This window comes from Octopus sinensis, linkage group LG6, assembly GCF_006345805.1.
Source record: "Octopus sinensis linkage group LG6, ASM634580v1, whole genome shotgun sequence".
NCBI lineage: Eukaryota > Metazoa > Mollusca > Cephalopoda > Octopoda > Octopodidae > Octopus > Octopus sinensis.
In genome coordinates this window covers 115,261,796-115,269,972 of record NC_043002.1, presented here as the reverse complement: position 1 = coordinate 115,269,972, position 8,177 = coordinate 115,261,796, and the positions used below count along the sequence as shown (strand labels likewise).

General features: G+C 35.1%; 1 protein-coding gene across 1 annotated transcript in view; it reads right to left on the bottom strand.

The window, feature by feature from the left end:
• LOC115213525 (stAR-related lipid transfer protein 5-like) overlaps positions 1-3,802 on the bottom strand; it is a 55,385-nt gene extending 51,583 nt beyond the window's left edge. The window contains exon 1 of the mRNA XM_036503499.1: positions 3,714-3,802. The gene's annotated coding sequence lies outside the window, so the exon portion shown is untranslated. The remainder of the gene's footprint in view (positions 1-3,713) is intronic.
• Between the last annotated feature and the right edge of the window lie 4,375 nt (positions 3,803-8,177).

Below are 8,177 nucleotides of genomic sequence, written 5' to 3'. Positions count from 1 at the left end.
TTAAATGAATAAAGTCATGTGAAACAGACACGTAAATAATTTAAAAAGAAAAAAAAATCCTCAACGAAGATTTTTTGCGAAAAATTGCACAAATCTGTCCTATTCAAGAGGCTTGTTTTTTGGGGAAGGCATGGGAATAAACAAAAATTTATATGACATTCTATTGTAAAAAGTACCCTTCGTATATATATATATATATATATATATATATATATATATATATATATATATATGTGTGTGTGTGTGTGTATTTGTGTGTCTGTGTTTGTCCCCACAACATGCTGGTATGTTTACGTCCCCGTAACTTAGCGGTTCGGTAAAAGAGAACGATAGAATAAGTACTAGGCGTACAAAGAATAAGTCCTGGGGTCGATTTGCTCAACGAAAGGTGGTGCCCCAGCTTGGCCGCAGTCAAATGACTGTAACAAGTAAAAGAAAAGAATATAGTTCGAATTTACAGAAAACAAAAGACAAAGACAGGTTTGATGCTCGGGAAGAATGGAAAAGTCTACGCTCTTCGAGAGAAAGGACTGAGAAGAAAAAAATGGAAAGAGAAAAATGTGTAGGGATTATCGGTTCAACAGGATGAAGAAAAAATGTCACAAGCGTTTATGGTGGGAGTGCCTGTAGATATATTCAGTAAAAGACGAATAACGCAAACAAGTTCCAAAATCTTGCAAAACAAATATATAAACGTAAATTCTTCATTATTTTCAAAATTAATTAAAACAACGCAGCGTATTTCAAAAGAAATTTGATAAGAAAAGGGATAAAGAGGGAGTATTCAGTCGCTAAAAAATTCAAATACTATCTTTAAAATCGCCCAGATAAATCCCCATTTTCTTTTCTGGAGAATCTTATATAGAGAGACATAGCGTTGGCAAGTGCCTGCAAATGAAGTCTTCACTAAAGTCTGTTGTAGATATATTCTGTAGTTTAGAAGAATAGCGAAACAAAACTTTGCTAATGCATTAATAAATTATTTTAATTTGATAGATCCAGTGAGAAACCATTCTTTTGCTATGTTTCTAGCAGCTCCCTTTGTAACTACTTGGTTTCGTGTTCAGTCCACCTGCGCGGCACCTTGGGCAAGTATACCTGTTATAGCCCAGGCCGACCAATTCCTTGTCAATGAATTTGGTTGATGGAAACTGTGTGCAAGCCCGTGATGTATGTGCGCGTGTGTTTGTATGTGAATGCGTTTGTGTCTTTATCTCCCACCACCGCTTGACAACCAATGTTGGTTTGTTTACGTCCCGGTAATTTAAAGATTCGGCAAAAGTAATTGATAGAGTATGTACGAGTTTCAAAAAAAGATGTAGTGGGATCGATTTGCTCAACTAAGTCCCTTCAAGATGGTGCTGCAGCATGGCAGCAGTTCAATGACTGAAACAAAATATAAAAGATAAGAGATACCAAATTACCTCCCACGGGGACTGATCTAACTTCTGTATGCCAATTCTTTCGGCCCCATCTCCCGATATCAAATTATACAAGGGCTGCTCATTATCTCATTAAAACAAACATACACATACACAAAATGCTGGCTACCAAATTGTAAGGCCACCAATCCTATGTACTTTACAAAATCATCACTTTGAAAACTGGCAATGTCCCCTTGCTCCTTTTTGTCAAGCATAACAAACACGATTTTCCCACAGCCACTCTAAGAAATATATACAATATCCTACGCAGTAAACAACATAGAACTTGCCACTATTCTACAACACAGCTGCACAACATCTCCAAATTTATATCAATTTCCAAGAAAACTTGCTTATAAAGAACACACCCAAAGTAACCCTTACCAAATCTACTGTCCCCGCCCTCATAATTAATACCAGAGGATAACATATACAACCAATCATCATGATCAGCAATATACACCTCTGCGACTTACAACCATCAACACTTATGACCACACAAAAAAATCGATAAAAAAAAAATAATCCATTTTCGAACGTTGGGCAGCTGCGTGTACGATAACTATGGCAGCATAGTTTCGAAGCAATGGACCCTGATGTCAAACGCTTTGCAAATGTTGAACGTATCGTTCAAGGTACTGTACGTTATTATCGTAAGATATATGATGGAAAAAGGAAAAAAAAAATTAAAACAAAGCTCACCATGTTCCTCGAAAAACCATTTATCTCAACCTAAGAACACGACTATGAAATTTCAAAATTTATCAATTGCACTTTTTCGCAAAAGCAATACTTTTTTTATTGTATGTATGCGGAATTTCATTTGTATTAATTTCTACATTAATTTTAGATTGTATTTTCGTTTACAATACAAAACATATGTATTTTTCAGATTATGTACAATAATTATGGATAAAATTTTTGTGTTTTATAGTCTTATAACCCGTTTGAATGAAAATAGTGTTAAAGAATATAAATCTGACATACGACCAAATCGAACGGAAGTCGGTCGTATGTCGAAGAGAAAGTGTAAACATAAACATACCAAATATTCAGGAGATAAAAAATACTAGAAATAATATTGATTCCACAGCATTTTTAGCACAGATGAAAGACAGTGAAGCAAAAACGAGTGCAAGGCTGCATGGGGCACTGACAGATATCACATTATTACATTTGATCAAACAAAGAAATAATGGTGTACAAAATATATGTATTAAATCTTAGATCCGTCCTGGATTATGCCAGTCACGTTTGGGACTTAAATGTCTTTGAAAAAAAGAAGAGAAACCTAGTGCACATTCCGACTTACGATGGTTATACAGTTCCATATTTAAGAGATGAGGAATTTTGTACATTATTTACAATTGACGGATATTTGTCCTCATTATGTTTGTTGTTAACACAACGTTTCGGCTGATATGCCCTACAGCCTTTATCAGGTGTCTTGGAGAAATTTAGAACCTGGATTCTCATTCCTAAGGTATTTTTGATATTATTATTCAGGTCACTGCCAGGAATCGAACTCAGTTAGTAGCCCGCGCTGTTAACCACTACGCCATATGCCCGTGGGCCTTTATGGAGTGAATTTTAGGGCTTATAAATCTAATATTCTCCTATTCTTCCTTAATAGCGGTTCCCATATGCTTCTCATATCTGCACTCAGTCTGCTTAGGAGGTTGTTGTGTCCTAGCATATGTGCTGCTTCTTTTAGTTTTCCTATTTTCCAGTGCTGTTCTCTGTCTATTATTTTAACTTCATGTCTCTATTTTTCCATACATGATCAGCCAAACCTGATTTATCAATATCTCCCCGTGTCACAGCTTTGCGATGTTCTTCTGCCCTTATTTTGAGGGGGTGGCATGTTTCGACTTTGTATAACCTACCACAGCTGCATGGGATGGAGTACACACAGTTCTTAGTCATATTCTCTTCTGTTGGTGGTTTTACTCGAAGGAGATATTTGCGAAGTGTTGTATTACTTTTGAATACTGTTCTGATGTCATATGGGCCGCATATCTTTTGTATCTTTTCGGAGAGGACTTTCACATAGACTAGACAGACTGTGGACAGTTTATCGGTTTTATCCTCTCTTTTCTCCGTTGTGTTAAAAACAAAACAAGATGAGGACAAATATCCGTCAACTGTTAATAATATAAATTGCGATGGTTAATTGTATGAAGATGAGAGGCAGTGAGTTAGCTGGGCGGCCAAATCGCAGAGTCAATTTTACAACAAGCATAAAATCAACTGGAGATAAAATCAACTGCATTAAAGAGTGAAACTTACAATTTCTTGTAATTCAGACTGCCTCGTGATCCCAGTAGACAAAATAGAAAAGACGTTGCCCCGGAAGATGGCGAGGGAGATGCGTTGGAACAATCACTCTGTCCCCCGGAGCTTGCGCTTGCGGACAGCAATCTCTACCACGATAGCAGTGAGCAGGGGTATGTCCCGGAGGTCAAGAACGTCAGAGGTCTCCACTGCCAGAGGCTCGACCATAAACCTGTCAGAGAATGACCAAGTCAAATTATTTTGAAAGTTCAAGATATGTAGAATAATACTTTGAATTTATTATACATAGATAAACCTTTTCTAATCATCTTAGGTTACAGAACCAACAGAATAAGAACATTAAGTCCAGTGATGTTCCTATAGATGAACACAATCCGTTCTGGGGCTCTGTTTGTTAACAAAATTGTTCGTTACATGAGTAGTTAAAATACATATGAATAGGGGTAGTCTGTTCCATGCCGCACCCAAACTACACAACACGGTATGAAATGGTGCTGTATTTGTCCGCATATCAACTTCAAATACACAAATATATACGTGTGTGTTTGTGTGTATGTGTTTGTGTTTGTGTGTATGCGTGTTTGCATGTATGTTTCTGTGAATGCGCGCACGTTTGATCTATAGTTATGTTTTTAGCCGAAAATATGAGAAATATTATTTTCAATATAAAATATGAAAATTTGTAAGCTGCATAAAATACGTACATGGACGTTAACGAACCGTTTGTACGCGCTCACCCAACACTTATATGTTTGCATAGTATACTTGTTGGCTGCAGTGACGCTATTCAGAAAGTTGTTCGCTGTGTACTTCGTTCATTTAGCGTACCGTTCGGATATACTCTTTTAGCACTTGTATTCGTGATTAGTTGTTTAAATTTCAGATCGTTAAGCGAATGGGTTTCCAGTCACATATACGCTTGGATATTCTGCTCGTGGTTTGTTCATCAAATTTCAGCTCTTTATGCGAGTTTAATTTTCTTGAGGAAATATTTCGTTACTCCATTTGTTCATTTAGAGAATCTTTGGTATATTATGGCATAAAATGTGTGGCTGTGTGGTGAGAAATTTACTTCACAACTATATGGTCCCAGGTTCAGTCCCATTGTATGGAATCATGGGCAAATGTCTTCCACGGGTTGACCAAAGTCATGTAAGTGAATTTCGTAGACGGAACCTGAAAGAAGTCCGTCGTACATATCTGTATCTATGGGTGTGTCGTTGTGCCTGTGCTTGCTCCCATCATCACTTGACAGCTGGTGTTCGTGTGTTTACATCCCCGTGGTTCGGCAAGAGAGAGCGGCGATAAAATAAGTACCAGGTTTAAAAAATAAAATAAGTCGGTTCATTCGACCAAAAATTATTCAAGGTGATGCCCCAGCGTTGCTGCAACCTGGTGACTGAAACAAATAAAAGATAAAAGAACTACACAATACTTAATTGCTACCAAAAACAGGTCGCTTTTTGAAGAGACGAAACTACCTTGGAAAGTTTTAAAATCGGGAATCATGTCGCGAATCCAAAAATAACCTAATATAACAACGAGCACGTGAGAATAAAAACACAGTTGATTTAACAAAAGTTTCAAGATGTCGTCCATAAGTATGGAGATATTACAAAGAAAATAATAAGATTGATTGAATGTCTATTTCCGAAGGTAATATTGGAAAATTAATAATAAAAGCAAATGTTCATTCTCCTCTTATATTAGCAACAACGTTGTTCGTTACTTCCAATAACAATAAATAATTACAAAATATTTCTTCTTTGAAGGTAGAAATAATACGTATTGAAGACAGTCAATTTTCATTGTCGATTCCCCACACACATAATGTGTGTACATGCATGTACGCGCACGTATCTCTCTCTCTCCACACACACACACACGCGCGCGCGTACACAGACACACACGCGTACACAGACACACTGACACACTCATATTCCTGCGGGTCAGCACCGTCCTCAATCAAAATACTTGCATGCAAGTCAAAAATAGACAATTACATTGAAAATAATAACTCTGTTTTCTATACAATTCACTCACTGTAAAATGGATTTTGCCATTCCTCTTTTTTTCTTTTCTTAATTTTTCTATTCCATCTATTTTCAGAATTTCATGTTTAGAATGATTTATTTTAACTCGATCCAGTTGAGTCTATTTATGAAGAGAGGAAGCCATTGAACAGATGATGTATAGAAGATAAACAAATGAATGCATGCTGACAGAGCAATTTTGTAATAAGTATCTTTTGTGTGAACTACTTTCGATCGATCGATCCTGCGACTGCTACGATGAGACATATTTTCTAACGTAAACAACAAGCTCAGCCTTGAACCTGTTTTTATTTTTATATTTCGTATCGGATATTAATTAAGTGTCAGTAATGAAGTGGATGCTATTCCAACACAGATTATCGATTAATAGATGCATACGATGGTAAACAGTTTAAGGATATATATATATATATATATATATATATATATATATTATATATATATATATATATATATAATATATATATATATCACATTATAATAATTTATGTGATGATGAGAGCCGTTGAGCCGTAGGGCTATGTACAGTGAGCATCTTTGTGATCTCAATTTCCATTTACAATAATTTCACTTCACGAAGACCCCCTAATACCTCTTGCAATATACAGTTTTGTAAGCATTCGAAAGAAACCATTGTACAGAAAGTCTACATAGAATCTTATATCTAATCCATGCTTTATAAACGCCTATGAGGCAACCAAAAACAAAAAAATAGCTCGCAAAATTCAAAAGACCTGTGACTGTTACTCCTTACGTTTCTATTTAACAGATAGAAATACATTGTTTGAACAATCATAGCTCTCATAGCTCAATATGGTAATGGTAAAAATAACTGAACACGCACTAATGTATTCTCTATATTCATTTTGATACTTTAAAAGACTTTACTACTTTCATTGAATCTCTCTCTATATAAAACTGAGAATGTGTGTGTGTGTGTGTCTGTCTGTCTGTGTGTTTCCCTAAAACTTGAGAACTGCACAACCAATTTCATTCAAATTTTACACATGCCTTACTTAGGGTCCATGTAGTTTCATGGGCAAAAAAATGTTCAACTTCTTGCCTAGGGTGAGCCCATAGCAATATCATATCTTCTCAACTATTTCAGTGTTACGCGTTAAAAGTGAAACAAAAACATTTCTCTATTTTATGTCAGATACTTTCACTTTAACAATAAAAATTAGAGATAATAATAACAATTGAATTATATGTAGTAAGTAATAATTAAAATCAAACTAAAGTATAATTGAATCGTAACATAACAAAAGTAAAAATAGCAATTGGTATAAAATTGCATCAATGACTTGAACTTCAATAAGTGGTTTCACATGAATGGGAATAAATAAAAAATAATATTTAAGTGCAGAAATGGAATAGTCCAGATGGAGCTGTGCACATACCGTTTATCACGGCTTTTACATTAGATTATCTGCTAATTAGCTAGCATTAAGTATCTATATGAAGCTTGGCTGTATGTAATGTCTGTTTTCTCGAACAGACGCTACTACTGATTACTGCTGTTGGTTTATTTCTGATCCATAAATTACTATAGCTTCAACTGAGTACTGCTTTTTGATTCACCATAAGGTTTGTTGTTATTATCATTACTGTTTAACTATTGTTATCATGTTTGTTGGTTCCTCGTAAGGGAAGCGTTGTTGTGTTGCATTGTTAAACCTTGCAAAGTGGAAATATTTTATTTTTACCTTTATATCTGGGGGGTAGGACGTCCCGGATAAAAATTTAAAATGTCCCCCCAGAAGTAGAGGTAGGCTGGATTTGTAGCTACACTTCTATAGAAGAGGAAGGACATGATACAATTGATCGAAATTGCAAGAGACGGCCTACAATTCCATTCTGTTATATATTTTGAGTATTGTTATCACTAGCGATATCAAGATATAACTTTGTCTTTTGTATTTTATGTGTAGATGTATATATATAGATGTACATGTAATATATACACATATATATACACATATATACATGCACTAGAACTATGACCCGGCAATGCCGGGTCATAATGCTAGTGTCCTATAAATCCTAATATATACATATACTACAAGCATATACACTCTCACGCGCACATACAGATGAGGAGTGAGAGAGAGTGAAAGAGAAGGAAATATATATATATATATATATATATATATATATATATATAACAGTGGCATAACATTAATTGATGATATGTTTTTAATTCGAAGCCATTTGCTTATTGGCAAGACAAAATATAAAATTTATCTTCAGGAGTATGCAGCAAAATAATACTCATTAAAGTAATTTTCGTCTAAATCACGAGTGAATTAATTTTACATAAAATACAAGAACAGAAAAGGGAATGAAAATTCGTGAAATAGAACTTACCGAGTTTGCTTAAAACAAATAACTAAAATTGGATCAA